Here is a 17,885-nt window from a genome sequence, read left to right as displayed (position 1 = left end):
CCTCAGGTGCCTTTTAATCCTTGATTTTCTTATCTGTCTCCCAGTTAGATTTCTTGATGATAGATCTTTCCACTCCATATTCCACTTATGTACACCCCAGTTATTGAACACAATGCCAGGGAAATAATAACTTTATTAAATACTTGTGTAGTGAATGAAATGAGATATGTCTGACAGAGTTTAAAACTAGTGATTGACCAAATCAAGACCAATTAATACGTGGCTCAGCCTAATGCAATATGCTGCTCTTTAATATTTCTTATTTCTGCATTCTGATATTCAATATGTGTCTGTGCTCATATGGTCCTTTGATGGTGATCCTATATGTGGATATCAAGCAAGAGTGTGGCTCATCTGAAGAAGAAATTGTGTGTACACACACACACACACACGCATACACACGTGCGCGTGCACATCATCTATCTTCATATTTTCTTTTTATGGCTATGTATTTTTAACTAAGGGAGTTTTCAACCAGTTAACTTCCCTGAGGTGAGGGAGTTTGATCCCAGAGCATTTTAACAATGGAAGATATCTAGAAAGCATTCTGCTGTCAATCAGAGGAATTTCCAAGAAGCTTGTGCAGGTACTTCTCAGAAATTGCCTTAAAGTTCCAGATCTGATTCTTGTTGGACTACTCTTGAGTTCTAGCCATATTTGCAAGTTCAATCACTTTCTTTCCGGGAGTCTGCATGAATGAGGCAGGGCATCTGACTACTAAGCACTAGCGGTATGAAGTATGGGAGAGCAGCTCTGTATGGGAGAGCAGCTCTGTATAACGATTTCCATGTGAAATTGCTGTGTGTGTTCCATGCACACTGGTGCTTTCATTCACTGGCTCTGCAGAGATGTATATATGATGGTCTTACTGTATATGTGTTATCAAAACTGGCACTCTGGATACAGAAAAAGAAAGAAAAGACTACACTAGCTCCCAAAGGAACCAAATTTTATTTCATACCTGGGTCTTAATATGCACTTCCACCATGCTAATCTCTTGCCTTGTTGGTTTATATAGCTTTGCTTATCCATAGATCCAATCACAAGATGTTGATTTAAAAATGATGACTTTGCTGGTGAAGATTCTTGTCGTTGCATTGAATATACTGATAATTTCTATTCCTTTTTATTTTTGTGGTATTTAAGACATATTTGGCTTTATAACCCTTTAAAAAAGGATGATGTAATGCTACCCTGATGGTATGGAGAACTGCCCCAGATACAGTAAATAAGAGGAAAAAAGCAAGTTTCAGGATTGTATATATAGGGTAAAACCACTTTTATTTTTAGAAAGACTGGTGAAATGTTCTAGAGTCAGCAGCATCAGTATTCCCAGGAACCTGGCAGAAATGCAAATTCTTACACCTCGTCCTAGACCTACTGAACCAGAAACTCTGGGTGTGGATTGGCAATTGTGAACGTGATCTCCTGATGGTTCTGATAGGTGCTCAAACTGGAGGACAGTTGCATTTCTAACAAGCTCTAGGCCGCTTCTGCTGCTCTGTGGATCACATTTTGAATGGCAACTCACCAAAAATATTATCCATGGTTATTTGGGGGCATTCAAATTGTGGGGCATTTACACTTTGTATATTTCACCCGTACACATTATTTGAATTTTGAACAAAGAACTATATTCAAAGAGTAAAGAATTTAAGAATCTTTCACCAAAATCTGTTTACTCCTATGTCTCTCTGCTGTGCAGGCTTAGTCTTTTAAAAACATTTCCAAGAGTGAATCAAAAGGAAACTCATTTATTAGTCTTATACATCCCCATACCACCCACATTGTTGTAACTATGAATGTTAAAAAGCAGTGGTGTTAGGTGTAGGGGGCAGTAGGAAGGATTCATATTAACTGAAAGTTTTTCAGAGCAGGAATGAGAAATCTAATTGGGTTGAAGAAGATAAAGAACATTTTTTTTTTTTTTTTTAATCCAAGGGAAATGCAAGTGTCAGCCATGGAAGAATCCAACTCTTCAAATGACAGTCTCAAGAATTGGTCTCCTACTGTCTCTGAGATCTGCTTCCTCCTGCAGTGACTCTATCTTCAGACAGTCCCTCTTTCCCTAGGATAACAATGCCAGCTCTGGGCTCTGCTTCTGTGATTGGCAGCCACAGCAGGGGGAGGCTGCCCCTGCCCAGCAAGAAGTCCAGGAATGACTCTCATGGGCAGAAACCCACCTCTGAATCTATCGCAATGACTCTGGTTGGCTGGACTTGGCAACATGCCCACTTCTAAAGAAGTCTGGGGATGGTAAAACCTCACCCAAACCAGTGGAGAGGAAAAGATGATTCCCCAAATAAAATTGAACTTTTGATACAAGAACAAGAGGCCATAGATGTAACAGTGAAAGATGGTGTTGTGTTGTGTTATGCAGATTTTCCAACCCGGTCTTCTCATTGCACTTATTGGAACCCAGGGTGAAGTGACTTATCCAATGTCACACAAATAGCCAATAGTAGAGCCAAGATTTCCCAATTTCTTCTCTTCTGCCTTTTCTTCTCTACTGTGGTATCTCTACCTTTTTTGCAAACCAGTAATGAATGAAACATGGAGCTTCTATAATGCTTGCTTTATTGTTGAAAGGTCTTCTTCAATACTATATTTCATATTAAGGTTAAAGAAATTGTAATTACACATTCATCATCTTTGACTCTCCTACATTGACTTCCCAGGGTAAGAAAACCGCATTCCTCCTGTGATAGTAATCCTTACTGCTCCTTTCCTCTTTAGGGAAACAAGTCAAAGCTTGACCAAGTGTAGCTGCTGAGCTACTTGGAAGAGCTTTGAGCCCTAACCAGGCGATCCCATGAGTGAGGTGGGTGCCTTATGGACAGAAAAGCTCATGCCAGCCCCTGCTGTCCTTTTAGGGCATATTTCATTCCAAGAATTTGATTAATAGTCTAGTCTGGGTCCTTCCCCCCTGGGCGGACATGCTGCTCTCTCAATTTTCCCAGGCCCAGTGATATCCCTACTGACAGGTACAGGCATGCATCAGAAATCTGGAGGCCTGCCCAAAAAGTATGTCTGCTGTTTGTAGCATGTAGCAATTATATGAGTAATGCAGAGGCAGCTCTTCTATGAGAAATTGAAGCTGGAGAAAGAGGGCTTTCCTCCTTGAAGGAAGGGGCTGGGTGAACTATTGCCTGGGAAGCCTCTGTCCTCTCCTTCCCATTCTCCTGAACTCAATTCCTTTCTCTCCAAACATTCTTGTGCACCTGGCTCTGGTACTCAACAAGCCATGGGAATGAGAAAGAGCTGGCAGGGAGGAAGTAGCTTGCTTGCTCATAGCAGCTGAAAGTTTTCTTTCGACCGTTCTGGTTCCAGGGAAGGGAGCTGAAGAAACTCTGACATCGGGCCTGTTCTCCGAGCAGCACCTGGCTCCTGGGGGCTTCAGCAGCAGGTAGGAGAAGAGTGCTTGCTCTTACCTTTAGCTTTTATGATTATAATCCAAAGACAAGTTTCATGTTAAATGTCAGTATGTTGGACACAGTAGAATCATCAAAGTGTTTAAGTGATTTTGATTTCATCTATGAACTAGCCCAGACTAATGGAAGAATTGGTGCTGTTGGTGAAGACTTTTGGTCCCATGATTTCATCTTTGGGGAGGAGAGGCCTTGAGTTGTCCAAGTGTTACAGCCACAGCAGGCAGGGCAGGAAGGAGCTCACATCTTGATGAATTAATGCTTGTGCGCTCTGGACTTTAGCTTGTTGTGTGTGTGTGTGTGTGTGTGTGTGTGTGTGTGTGTGTGTGTGTGTGTGTCCTACACTATGGAGACACTTACCTTTGTTAGAACCTGCTCAACACAGGTGTTGATCTTCCAGAACACAGGCCCGCTTTGATATGTCACATTTTGTTTTCAATGTTCCTACTCTAAACATTTCATGAGTCCAACAATGACTGACTTCTTCTAAGACACCACCATACGTTTTTCAGAGTCTGAAAATATCAAGTAGGTGTCAAGTTACATGAATACCAATTACATGTTCACCCTCTGGGTCGCAAAAAGAGACGTTTATATATTTTGGGTTCATGCACTTCTTTTACAAAGGATATAACTTAGTAAAACTAGACAAGAGACCATAAAGTGAATGCAATGAGCTGTTGCAGAGTTTGTCATAACCAGAACCCAAGTGCTGTAAAAGTAAAATATACTGCATGTGTGATAGAAGGAAGTCATAAAGGGAATATGGGGAAGAACAAAGTGAGTTTATGTGAATTTTTAGGTCTAATTTTTAAAAGAAAACTAAGTTTGTGAGTCAGCAACCAGGATGTCAATTCTCAGAGAAGACGTTTATGAATTGTGTCATTACATCACTTTTCTAAAAGGACTGAAAGTGAAGTTATCTATTGTTTACCATTGTATGAGCATTTATGCATGTAAGAGAGAGAGAGAGAGAGAGAGATACATACTGAGTTACAAATACATGCTGAGTTATTTTAAAATGCATTTCTCTTACCATGTATTCTGCAAATACTAATCAACACCTTCTATATTATGAACACTGTGCTAGGCCCTGGATTACACACACACACACACACACACACACATGTATATATGTATATATCTTCCATATGCATATATATACATGTACATGTATGTACATATGCATATACATACATTTGGTATATATGTACATATGTATATATGTGTGTATACATGTACATATATATGTATATCAGATGTTAATGTTCTTCTTCAGTAACCTTTATCCATCTCTTATTTGTGTTGTCAACAGAAAGACAACCACAGAGTTTTAGTGCCATTATTGTTAGGGGATTCCTAAGGTCACCTAGTTAACCTTAATTGCTTGTGTACTGACCTCTAGAAAATATACATATTGTCCAATTGGGAGGACACCTGTTGACAATGAATAGCACCTCTCTAGCTTCCCTGCTGGGCTCAAGCTTTCTTAAAATCCAGTTCTCTGAGGCCTTGCCAGTCAATGCACTATTGGATTTGGATCCTATTTGTGGTCTCTGAGTGCTCTAGAGGAGGACATTGCTCCTGACTGAGAGCAGGTGCTAGGCAGGTGCTATGCCTTCTTTACCCTGTCCTGTCCCCAAAACCCTCTGGAATGAGCTCGGCTGGTGTCAGGAGGTAGAGCTCCTTTCCCTTTGGAAGTCTTCTCTGCTTGTCTCCCAGGGGACCTGCTTCTTCCTTTTGTGTCAGTTCTGATTCTCCTGGGGCCTCAGCAAGCACTGGTGGACCTCTTTGCATGCTAGCCCTGTGGCGCTGTCCTGCCACTGGGGGCTGGCTCCTCAGCTAGTCTGAGGTTGATAGATGGGACAGTCACCTCATTCCCAGCACATGCTCTTCTTTTGCACTTCTTCCTTACAGCTGCTTCTCATCTTGGTCACTGTAAATAAACACTCTGGAAAACGTCTGGTTTGCCATCTATGGTGCCTTAGCTCTGTACAGCTCCCAGTTCTGCTGACAATTGCTGCTGGGGGTGAAATGACAAAGCAGAAAGAAATCAACAGCAACAATGATAACAGCACCCAACATTTGCCGAGCCCTGGCTCTGGGCCAGGCACTGTGCTGAAGGCTGTATACACATGTTCTAATCTATACTTGGCAATTCTGTGGCGTAGACTACTGGCATTCTCATTTTACAGAAGAAACTGAGGCTTAGCCTTTTACCTGCTGCTAAGGGATCAAATCTAACTGACTGCTCCAAAGCACACATCCATAACCTGTGATGAGCGTGACAAGCAGGTTTGGTTTGAGAGTTGGCCGAGGGAGGACACTGGAGGCGGGCTCTGAGGGAGTTCCCTCTGCTCTTCCTAGCTCCCCTGCTCTTCTGTAGAGCCTCTGAAAAGGTCTGCTGGAGACCACCAGGGAGACCAAAGGGCTTGCTCTGCTGCCTGTGACTTCTCTCTTCAAGTGGTCTATCGTGCCTGCCTTTGAGGTCTGGCAGCTGACATTTATCCTGATCTTTGTTTATAAACAAGGGCACACATCCTGTTCTTTCCTTGCTATTTGGGACTGACTGTAATTCCATAGGAGCACATGTTCTACTTCCACTGTGCTGGTGTTTTGGGAGACAGACTCCAGACTTAAGAGGAGTCAGGGAGCGTCCAACCCTGTTCTTTTCCTTTCTTTAACTTCCAGTGAATGCATTCCCCAGAACCCTCCTAGAACCAACCAAGAGGAGTTCTCTTTGGGGATGATCTCTGTTTCATCAACTACCATTCCCAGTAACTGAAACTGCTTTCAGGAAGAGTTTGAGAAGTCTCCAGGATGTTTACCCTTGGGCTCCACAAATCACGAGTGATGTCCTTGTTTTTGAGGGGCATGCTCACATCCAGAACCCATTTCTGCTTGTAGGCAAGTCTTCTGTAATGTAGATCTTGTCTCACAAGACAGGGAACCAGGGAAGGGCTAAGATCGGCCTCAATACCAAGACCATTGGTAGTACTTTGGTTAACTTGAACAGTGCTCTGAGTCCCCATCCCCTTAGGCGTTTTAGAAATGACTATTGTATGACATGGAAATGAATTAATGAAGAACAATCATCTTTGATATTTTCAGTTTCAAAAGGTTACCTCATGTTGACATTTTTTAAGAAGAGAATGAAAGAATTGGATGTTTGAAACAACAAAATGGAAGAAGACTAATACTAATTGAGCCCCTATTATGTACCTGGTACCCTTGTAGCCTCTGCATATGATGATATAGCATTGCATCCTGACAGAACCTGGCAAGACAGAAAGACCATTTTACAATTGAAGAACTTAGGTTCATAAAAAGTTAAGCTACTAAGTGTGGTGGAGGTATAATGCAAGCACAGGTCAGAATTCAAAGCAAGGTTGCTCTCTTTATTCTACACTGCCTCCATTATGGCGCCTGGTTTATAAGCCCCTTCCCAGCGGAAGGAGTGTCCCCAGATGGCTTATCTCATTTAACCTGCACAATTCTGGGATGTGAGTGCATGGAACTTATTTGATAGATAAGCAAATGGAGACTGAGCCGTGGCTGCTGGGCCAATGGAAGCCAGGGCATGTTAAGTCTTGATTGCTTCCTACTCATCTCAAAGACTGCCAATTTCTGTGGGAAATGGTGTTCACAAGAAAAAATTTAATCCCCTGGATTCTAATCAACAATGATCTCTCTGTATCACTTTAGATTTTTCTAACCTTGATTTTAGCAGCATGTTTGCTACGTATGCTTTACTTTGTTCTCTATTTTAGCCCTGATATTTTCTGAATAGCTGTCAGGGCCATTCCCTGTTGCCTTGGACATAAAGTCTGGTTTCTGTGTAGATGGCAGACTTCTTAGCAGATTGTACTTGGCCACACCCTTGGTTTTCTCTCCCAAACATACTTTTTTCCTTCTTTATGGCCTGGATAAGCTGAAATTTTTCCAAATTTTTAACTTCTGCCTCCATTTATATTAACAATTCCATATTTAAATCATTTCTCTGCTCTTGTTTCACATAGGTGGTCAAGAGAAGCCAAACTGCCCCTTCAACATTTCACTAAGAAATTCCCTCAAATATCCAGTTTCATAACTCACAAATTCCACCTTCCACTAACACTGGAACACAAACACTTTTCAGCCATTTTTTTTTTTTTTATCATTTTGTAATAGCAATCATCTTTTGTTCATTGTCCAATAACACGTTCCTCCCTCCAGAGGGATGAGCTCTGGAGGCCTTGAGCATCCAGAATGTTCTACCAACATTCCATTCAAGACCACTTAGGCATTCTCTAAGAATACCGAGGCTTTCTCTATAGTTCTTCCTTTTCTTTCTGAGCCTTCACAAGAATCACTTGTAAAGATTCATTTTGGAGAGAAGCCAAACATTTAGACCATAGCAGGAAGGTATGCTCTCCTAAGAGGAAATCACTGAGTCAAATAGTATGACACATTTTATAGCTGTAATGACAAATCGCCTGACTTCTCTTTTCAGAAGCTAGTCACAAACACCAGTACTTATTTCCTTACAGTCCCAGCCTGGCCTATTCTTTATTAACCTGATTTTTTTTTTTTTTAATAATTCTCTGCTCCAAAAGGTTTGGGGAACTGGCCTTAGAATGTCTTTCTCCCCATCATTGATCCTTCTGAGGACTGAGTTATCTACCAGCTGTAATTCCTCCAAACAGGGTAATACAGCCCTGAATTGCCATTTTCCATACAAGTGGAGTTGAGAAGGTGGAGGAAAGGTATGGGATATGATGAGAAATAAAGACAAATAGGGGAAGAACTCATGATAAACCAGTAGTCAGAGCAGTAATGGAGAATATGGAAATATTAACCTCTTTGTGAATCTTGAAGACTAGGATGTGAAATATATTTATTCATTGATTGATTTCTGTGGTGCCCATCTCCAGACAGCCCCAAGCAACCCCCACCTCCTGACAGTAGCACCCTGTATTGTACCTTTCTATATTCTACCAGGTTGTTCTATGTAGCTAGTAGAATACAGGAGAAGTGATGGTGTGTCTCTTCCAATATTGGAGATTGTAGCTTCCATCTTGGGTGAACAGCACCATGGAGAGGCTCATGTGATGATGGCGGGGCAGTGTTCTACCTGTAGAAGAATCCCAGAGCACACCTCCACCAGAAACCCTATAGGTTGGCTCGCCTGCCTCGTTCCTTGTTAAGAGTTTGAATAGATAATAACAGGTAACTGTTGCTGTAGAACAAACCACTCCAAACCACAGTGACCAAAAACAACAAACATTTATTGTTCTTTGGGTTAGCTGAAGAGCTCTTATGTTGTTTTTTTTTTTTCTGGGCTTACTTGTATGACTATAATCAGCTAAAGATTTAAGAGGCCCTCCTAAGGGCAGGGCCTCAGACAGGCATGGCTGGAACAGCCAAGAGGGCTGCATTTCTCCCTCCTGTCATCATGGACTTTATCAAGAGACAATAGGAGATGCTACAAGTCTTCTTGAAGTCTGGGCTTAGAAGTTGAACAATCTCATTTCTGCCACTTTCTATTGGACAAAGCAAGTAGAAAGATCATCCTAGATTCAAGGGATAGGGGAATAAACTCTACTTTTTAATGAGAAAATTTTCAAATAATTTGTCCTCATTTTAAATCCACCAAGTTCACACTTTGGCAACAATTATTTATGTACCTCCCATGTACCAAATATACTCATTCTTTTCATCCTCTTCATCCAGAAGGAAGTTTGCCTTCCAACCTAGCAAGTCTTGGCCTGTTTACTTTCTCTAAACTCTTTCTAAATTAAACCATATATCCAGCATACAATGAAACAGGGACAAGAGAATCCTGATAGGTGTCCCTATCCAAAAGTCGGAGGCAATGGCAATAATTGGTCCACAGTAATTCTGAAATCTCTCAGGACACATATTTTCAGGTTCCACTACTCAAGCAGGCAGAGTCCCTTGATTAGGACCTGGTTTTGCTTTTTACTCAGCCATCTAGGTTTTTGATTCTACCTTCTAAGATGTCTTTTCTTTGAGAATAAGTGACCTATGTTTGCAGCTAAATCATTTTCTCAGCCTGCTTCCTGCCTGTGAAAATGTGAAAGCCCAGAAGTCTCCTATCATTTTAAGTTGTTACTTCAATATGATACAACTGCTGTAAAAGCTTTGTGGGTTTTCTCTGTATCTTATTTTTGTATTCTCTGTTAGATAAAATCTTCACCTATAATTCCTTTCTCTTACACTAGAGTTGTCCAATAGAAATATAATGCATGCCACAGTTGTGAGCCACGTGTATAATTTTTTTTAAATCCTAATAGCCACGTGTGTGTGTGTGTGTGTGTGTGTGTGTGTGTGTGTGTGTGTGTATGTGTTTTCCTGGGGATTGAACCTGGGCCTTTGCATATGCTAGGCAAGAAATCTACCACTGAGCCACACCCCAAGCCACAGCCAAATTTTTTAGAGAACAGTAAAAAGAAATAGGTAGAAGTAATTTTAATAATATATTTTCTTTAGCCCAACAGATCCAAAATATTATTTCAACATATAATTAATATAAAATATATGAATATGATATTTTACATCTTTCATACTAATTTTTTTTTTTTTTAAATCCAGTGTATATTTTATGCTTAAATACATCTCAATTCAGACTGGCCACATTTCAACTGCCCAGTAGCTTCTTGTGGCTAGTGGTTACCATATTGGACATCCCAGCTCTAGGTTACTGAGCTATTTTAAGATTAGGCTTCTATGATTTTTAGAAGCCTTTTTGTCTAGTTGAGAAGGCTACTTAGCACTACCCAAAGTCTTTTATTAGTGCTCCTAATAAAAGGTCTTACATACACCCCTTTGATTAACTTTTACCTTGAGGTCATTTCTTGCTGAGAATCCTTTGCCAGCTGGAGAGAATGGAGATGAAAAACAGTTTTAGTTTCCAACTCAGCAAGTTCTGGGCCCTCCTCATTTCCTCCACTGTCTGTTTGCAAACGAAATTGTTCTTTCTTCAGCTCACACCTCTTCCTGAATTTAGTGTTCTGTCTGAAATTCTCTTTAGACAGACCCACAGACTTATTGCATGGATCTTTTTTAAACCTTACAAGTCACCACAGGTGGCAGTTTTGCTGATTGTTTCACCAATATGGGCTGCCTTTTTCCAGCTCCCAGCCTCTGCCCACCATCTGGTCCCAAAGCCAATGCCGCATGTTTTGTATTTTGGTCATGGCAGCACCCCATTTTTGTTTTTAGTGATCCATTGCAGAGTAATGAACACCTTAGTGACTTAAAAAGCACCGATTTATTGCTTCTCATGATCTATGGACTGACTGGCTAATTGAATCACTTCTGGTAATATCCAGGCTTATTCACATGGCTGCCTCCAGCGGGAAGATTGACTAGGGCTGGGCTCAGCCGGGTCAGCTGGCCTCTTTCTCTGAGTGTTTTTTCATCCTTCAGGAGGGTAGGCTTTCTCACACAGTGGCAGCAGCATTCTAAGAGTACAAGTCTCAATGTACAAATATTTGCCAAGTCTCTACATTATCAGTTCTGATAACCCCATTGGCCAAGCAGTCCCACAGCAAAGCCCAGAGTCAATATGGAAAGAAATCACACAAGGGCATGGATCCTGATCATCATGACTAGCTGAGGAATAATTAGCATACAGCCTTCCAGTCTATTTCCTATAGGCATGGTATGCATTACCCAGGATATTTAATATAAAGCCCTTTTTAGAACAGTCCTGCTGCTCCACAATCTGTCCAAAGTCCCACAGGCAGTTATTGGAATTCTGTTCCAAAATTGCTTTTCCTTTACATCTAGAAAGATTCCATGCAGCTTGTTCTAGTCACAGTCCAATAAGGAAGAAAGAATTGAGCAGATGGGACCTGTTTCCTGGGAGAGGAGTGAATTAGAATTCCACTACACTGGCACTAACCTGGGTAGTTCCTACACAGAGCCCGGACGTTGTCCCTTGCAGTAGGTGATGTTCACTAAACACCTGTTCTGTCATGGTCCTTTTCTTCTAGAGAGATTGCCCCTGCCCTTAAGAGAAATTGTTGACCCTCAGCAATGGTGGCTGAGCCCATATATTTTCTGTGAAAAGTGGTCATCTGGCCTGAGTAGACAAGAGAAAGTGAAGCAAGAGGAGTGCCCCAATTTCCTTTCCATATTTTATGTTAAAATTCTATGGTTTAACAGAATGTCAAATTTCCTGTAAGAGAAAATGGCTAACATTTTTTCAGCACTTGTTATGTGTTAGACATTGTATAAAATCTTCAACTATTTTATCTCATTTAATCCTCAAAGAAGTCTGTTTTACAGATGAGGAAATGAGACCCAGAGAAACTACTTAACAGCCCAAGGTCACACAGCAAGTAAGAGGGAGATCAAGGGCCTAAACTCAGGTGGCCTGACTCTGAGGGCCATTAATCACTATCACACAGCTGTCTTCCTACAGGGAAGACGAGAGACAAGGAAGGAAGAAAAAGCAGCCATGGGTTATAGTAGGAGCAAGGCAATTGTCCAGATTCTGTGTATGTTTTCTTCAGGCATTTGGTTCTTTGGGGTTTTGTATAAATTGTTCTTATGGGACTCTGACTTGTCTCTGGTGCCTTGCTTTCTCAGTTAGGGAAGTATTTTTTCCTAGTTTATCTCACTTGAGCCTCATATCTGAAGTGAGCTTGGTAAATTGAAAATATTCTAATGTCTTGTAGAAATAATGGCTTTGTGGCCCTGAACCCTGACCAGAGAGTACACTGTGCCCCCTAAGACCTCAGCAGGACTCTCACTACCCTAGTGGAAAACACACAGCATCAATAGAAAATACTCTGATTCTGCTGCTGCTATATCAAGGTTAATGACATGTGAATGAGCCAGGTTTGCAGGGAGCAAAAACAGAGCAGCTGACATTCACAACTGACTCTTTTAAAATCTGCCCAAATGTGGCTGAAGTTGCACTTTAAAGGTTTTTGGCAGTTATGCATTTTGGGAAATGATGGGGGAAATCATAAAGATGTAAATTCAGGTGAACTTAATATAATGTAGTGTGCATGTAAAGAGGAAAGTTTTGAATGGAGCAAGGTGCTCTACTTCATCATTTTTAGATTAATTTTTGTTTGTACTAACACAGAAAGGCCTGGGTCATTAGTGTGTCTTTAGCTCATAGAAGAAGAAGATTTATGAGGTTAAAGAAATCTGGAGGCCATAGAGGATGCTACATGCTCATAGTTAAGGTGTGAGTCACATGTCCCTCAAGCACTCTAAGTTGGAAGCCCAGGAGTGACCAGTGAAGCACATTGTTCTTATGTTAATTTCTATTGCAGATGTCAACAGTCTCAAATGGATTGCCATAAATTAGGAAGTATCTTTGATACTTCAGGGATTTTGGCCATGAATACTCTATTAGTCTGTTTTTTGTTACTATAATGAAATACCTGAGGCAGGGTAATGTTATTAAAAAAAAGGTAGCTCACAGTTTTGGATGTTCAAGGGAATAGCACTGGCATTTAGCTAAGCTCTGGTAAGGGCCCAATTTGTTGTGTCACATCATGACTGGAGTATGAGTATGAGGAAAAGTTCACATTTCGAAACAGGAAGCTAGAGGGATGAAGTTCCCATGATCCTTCCAAGGGCATGTCCCCCGTTAACCTCCCCGGAAGCCTCCCCTATTAAGGGCCTCTTCATCTCCCATATCCAGAAAGCCAAGTTCCCAACACACAAACCTTTGCAGAGACAAAACACATCCAAACCTTAGTAAATACAGGAGAGTTGTCAGCTAACCAAGGTGGCTTGGCATTAAGAGGGCTGATACCTTAGACAGCTTCCCCTTCCCTTCTTCATAGCATCAACCATTTCTTCTGCCCGTAAATTCAGACAATTCAGAATCATGCTACATACTGAATAATCTCTCCATGCCACCTCCTTCTGTCTTGCTGCCTCATTTGGGTTGGGTTTACATCATTTTCAATAAACGTCCTTTGGACATTTCTAGTAAGAAGCATCCTAGAATGTTAGTCATGATTTATCTTGTATAAATTTAGCACTGGTATAAGACATGTATTTCTCCATCCTGCGTTATCAGGACCCAGTGCATGGGATTAGGATACGTCCTCTGCACTATCTCTATACTGTAAATTCCTAGTTTAAGCAATCTTTAATTTTTGACTTGTCACTAATTATATTAATAAAGGGGAATACCATGCAGGCTGCTTAATTGATACCTATCATGGAGCAAAGTGTTGTTTTTCATTAGGTCATGATGATTTCTAGTCAAGTCCTTATCATTAAAACAATAGAGGTTGGCTCTTGGTTATTTGTCAGTTTGGGTGATTGTGGTGCCTCTGAAGCAGATTCGTTCTGGGTGTGCCACAGAATGGAAAGCACCTGTTTCGAAGCAGCGTGTGTGGTTGATAGCCCCTGTCTGAGTCTCTGGGCCAGTCAGCACGATTTTACCAGGGAGCAGTAGTTACCGCTGATTTGACCCAACAGAGGGGACTGAAGGATACCAATGAGAAAGGCAGGAGTGAAAGAAAAATGAGCAGTTTTGAGTCAGGCCAGAGTAAGGGTTTCCTGGTCTGGAGATGAGCTGCAATGTCAGCAGCTGAGAAATGAAGCTGTGAGCTGTCACTCACCAAGGCACTCTCAAAAGCCCTTTTCTTCCCCCTAGATAAAGATTTATTAAGACGTCGAAGAGGATAGCATAGACTACACTTGCCCATATTTGTTTTATAGTGTTTCTTTTTAAATTCAGACAGCAGCTCCCTGTCATTTTAATTGAGCTGTTCAAATCCTAACAAGACGCCAGGCAGCCACTGGCACCTGGTGCCACACCTCTTGTTTCTCCTCAGGTCCTAAAGCTAACCTAGGCTCCTGGGAGCAGGTCTCTGCGAGAAGTTCTGTCTTAAGGCTCAGACCTGAGTTAGGAATGGTTCCTCTGGTGACTGACACCTCTCTGGCAGGGAAGCAGAGTCCCCTACCCAGAGGCTAGGTTGGATGTACACTGTTCATGCGTCATTTCTTTATGTTAACAAATATTTTTAAAATCTTTATCATTTATACCATAAGATGGATCACTTATTTTTTAAGTTTCTCATTAATTGACTGTGTTAGGTATTTTCTTTTGTATAACAAACTGGGCATGTCTTCAAGAAAGGAAGGGGACTTACAGGTCAGGGGACAAGGACAAAGAGGCTGTCCACACAAGATATCAAGTCTAGTGGAGGGATGGATTTCTGGTAGATTCTGAGTGGCAGTGACTCCCAAATCTGTATCCACAGCTCTGGATCCTCTCCAGGGTTCCAAATTTTACAATTTCCCTTTGGCTGTATTCACTTGAGGTCCAAGGGGGACCTTCTTCTTTGTCCCCACTCCTACCTTCTCCTTCCTCCAAGTCTTCTTGAACTTCTCCCAACTTTATCTACCAGTCACTAGATCCTCCACATTTTATCTCAAAAAGTTCTCTGCTCCAAGTCCCTACTGTTCCTGTCTTCTTTATGACTCAGTGTCTTCACATGGCCAAAGGCAGTGGCCTTTTTTTAGTGGCCTTTCTGCCTCCATCTCTCTCTTTCTTATTTTCCCTTCCATGCTACTGCTAAAATTAACTATGTCAACTCCAATCTGATCACCATTCTCCTCTAAAATCCCTGCCTTTAACAATCTGTCATATCTACAGAAGAAAATCTAAATTCTGCAGTGCAGCATACAAAGCCTGTCTCCATCTGAAATCCGACCCACCCTACCTGACCACAGCCTCCTCTGGAATGCAGGTCTTAGTGACTTTGCTTATACTCCTTCATCTGTGTGAAATGACATTTTCCAACCTATCCCACTCTCCACTGTTCCATCAAATCTACCAGAAATTTCACCTCCTCTGCCATGTTCTCTCCAGCTCCCCCAGGCCACCATATCAACCCCTGGAGCACTTCACACAGAGCTGCCCCTGTGGCTGTGACAGGGGTGTTCAGCTTGGTGCCTACACACATCAAGTACTCAGTGATGAGCAGGTGGGAAAAGGGTCCAAGGAATGACAAGGTATTAGAGAGGAGAAGAGATAACACTGAACACCAAGGTAAATCAGCAAGATGTGTCCATTTACAACCATCAGACTGGAAAAGACTAAAAAGACTGATTGCCCAGTGTTGAGGTTGAGGGAGGACAATAGCCTTTGCTGCTGGAAGGTTGGATACAGGTGGAGAATTTGTCCAGGAAAATTTTGACAGGATGCATCAAAGTCTTAAGAAGATGACAGAATTTGACTAGCACTTCTGTTTTGAAGAATTCTTCTTAAGGGAAGAATCTGACAGTGATGCTTATCTAAAGATCCTTGTTTATATCAGCAATAACATAGCGACATGTGAAATGTCAAACAATAGGTAATTGATTAGATAAACCATACCACCTTTTTTCACTCTGAACTAGTAAACAGACTTTAAAAATGATAACGTGGATCTATAAATATGTATAATGATACTTGTGATTTAGTAGAGAATGGGAAAAGCCAGTTATAAAAATATATGTATACGGTGATCTCACATATAAATATCAGCATAGAAAAAAATAATCATGCAGGGTACATATCATAATGTTAGCTGTGCTTATTCCCAGTTAACAGTGGTATTCTTTATGTTTTCTGTATTTTCTGAATGAAATGAGCAGGAATTAGTTATATAATCACACACACACACACACACACACACACACACACACGCCATAAAGCTGTTTCTATTAAGGGAAAGAGCAGAGAAAGCAGAAATCAGTCGCAGCACTTAGTCACCTCACCCTAAATTCCAGTTTTCCAACTTCATAGTAGCCTCAGGGCAGCCTGGCTTAGGGTGGACACTTAAGGCAGAAGAGAAGCAAATGTGTCCCATACCTAGTTTAATATTCAAACAAGCCAAGAATCCATTTGAGGATATCTGAAAGTCACTGGGGCTAAAGCGACTAGTGACCCTGAATAATTCATAGATCTTTTCAAAAGTCTACTATAAAGGAAAATCATTTAAAAGCAGTGTCTCTAACAGGAATTGCAGTCTGAATGAGCTAAAACAGAGCAGGGCCGCTGGCAGCAGCTCCTGGGGCTGATGACCTCCTCCTCTTCCCCGTCTCCCACCAGCACATTTTAGCTCATAGAGAGCCTGCTGGTTTCCATTCAATTAGAAGTGTTCCACCAACAGTGTTTGTTGAAAATACAACCCAGGGGAAGCCAAAAGGGGCAGGCTGGGCATTGCGGCAGCGACAGTGCTGAGTGAGGGCCTGGGGAGTGTGGCTCCACTTTTGACTCTGGATCATTCCCCAGACCCCTGGGCTGGGCAACAAGTGAGGAGCTGCCTTTCCCTTGGCACTGGAGATCAGGTCTACTCAGCCTCCAGCTGCTCTGTGCAGCTTGGGACAAGGGAGCCCTCGCCTAGTCATGGGAGTCACCTTATTCTTCAAGGCTCCTTCCCCTACAGGGCAGCCTCAGGCCCTGGTGTAGTCGGAGCGGCTTCTCCCCTCTCCAGCCCCTCAGCCCTCCCTGCTGCTGTTTCAGTGACCGGAGGCTTCTGGGCAAGGGCGTGTATGGAGAGCACACAGCAACCCGGGCCAGCCCTGCCTGGTGACACATGCCCTGTCTTCCCCCACCTCCTGCTTCTTCAATGCTCCCTCCCTTGGCTGCCCAAGACTCATAACTCTGGAGGGCCCCCGAGGCTGGCCCTGGCAGCCGTTTAGCCGAGTCTGTCCCCAGAGCAAATTGTCTGGGAGCTCTGCCAGCTCCTGAAGAAAATCTGCCTTGTGAACGGGGAAGAAGCCTCTTTCAGACTTGCTGCTAATCACGTTATTCACAGGAGAGAGATCTGCGTTTCCTTCCTTTCCCACCAGCCTCCATACTCAAGCCCCTACTTGTCCAGAGTCCTGGAGGAGACAGGAGCAGAGGTGAACAGGTGTGGACCACCGTCCAACATGTGGAGGACAAAGTCAAGTAAATGTTCTAAGAAGTGATCTGATGTCTCAGAAAGCTCAGGCAACTTATTAAACAGAAGAAAAATAATGATCTCGCCTGACTGGAAAGTTTATGGCAGCCCACGATGAGTACTCTCCCCCTTCCCAAAACAAAACGTCCTGCGAGTTCTGTCTTAAAGAGCAAACTGTCATTAAAGTCTGCTGCCTGTGAGGTTGATTTCTCTGTGATGTTTCTAAGCCGATTTGATTGTCTCCGCCTCGTCTTGTCCTTTCACTTTGGCCTTCTCTCTCTTCTCACGCCTTCCTCCAGGCCATGGTCTTTTTCTTTATTTCCTTCCTGGCTTTGGACATTCTCAATCTCAAGTGAGTGGAGGTCAGTGGCCACAGGGTGACTATGAAAACCTGGGACTTGTAAGTTAAGAACAACAGCAACAAAAATCATGTGAAGGGCTGGGGCTGAGCGCTTGCCTAGCATGTGTGAGGCACTGGGTTCGATCCTCAGCACCACATAAAAATAAACAAATGAGATAAAGGCAAGCTGTCCATCTA

The 17,885-nt window shown here is 42.2% G+C and overlaps 1 protein-coding gene across 2 annotated transcripts in view; it reads left to right on the top strand.

The window, feature by feature from the left end:
• Positions 1–3,093: 3,093 nt before the first annotated feature.
• The window catches only part of FRMD6 (FERM domain containing 6), a 272,362-nt gene continuing 257,570 nt past the window's right edge, over positions 3,094–17,885 (top strand). For both annotated transcript variants that reach the window (XM_079121175.1, XM_079121174.1), the window contains exon 1: positions 3,094–3,406. The gene's annotated coding sequence lies outside the window, so the exon portion shown is untranslated. The remainder of the gene's footprint in view (positions 3,407–17,885) is intronic.

The sequence above is a fragment of the Sciurus vulgaris genome (assembly GCF_902686455.1).
Source record: "Sciurus vulgaris genome assembly, chromosome: 2".
NCBI classification, from domain to species: domain Eukaryota; kingdom Metazoa; phylum Chordata; class Mammalia; order Rodentia; family Sciuridae; genus Sciurus; species Sciurus vulgaris.
The sequence above is the reverse complement of the archived record's forward strand: the minus strand, read 5'-3'. Positions and strand labels throughout refer to the sequence as shown.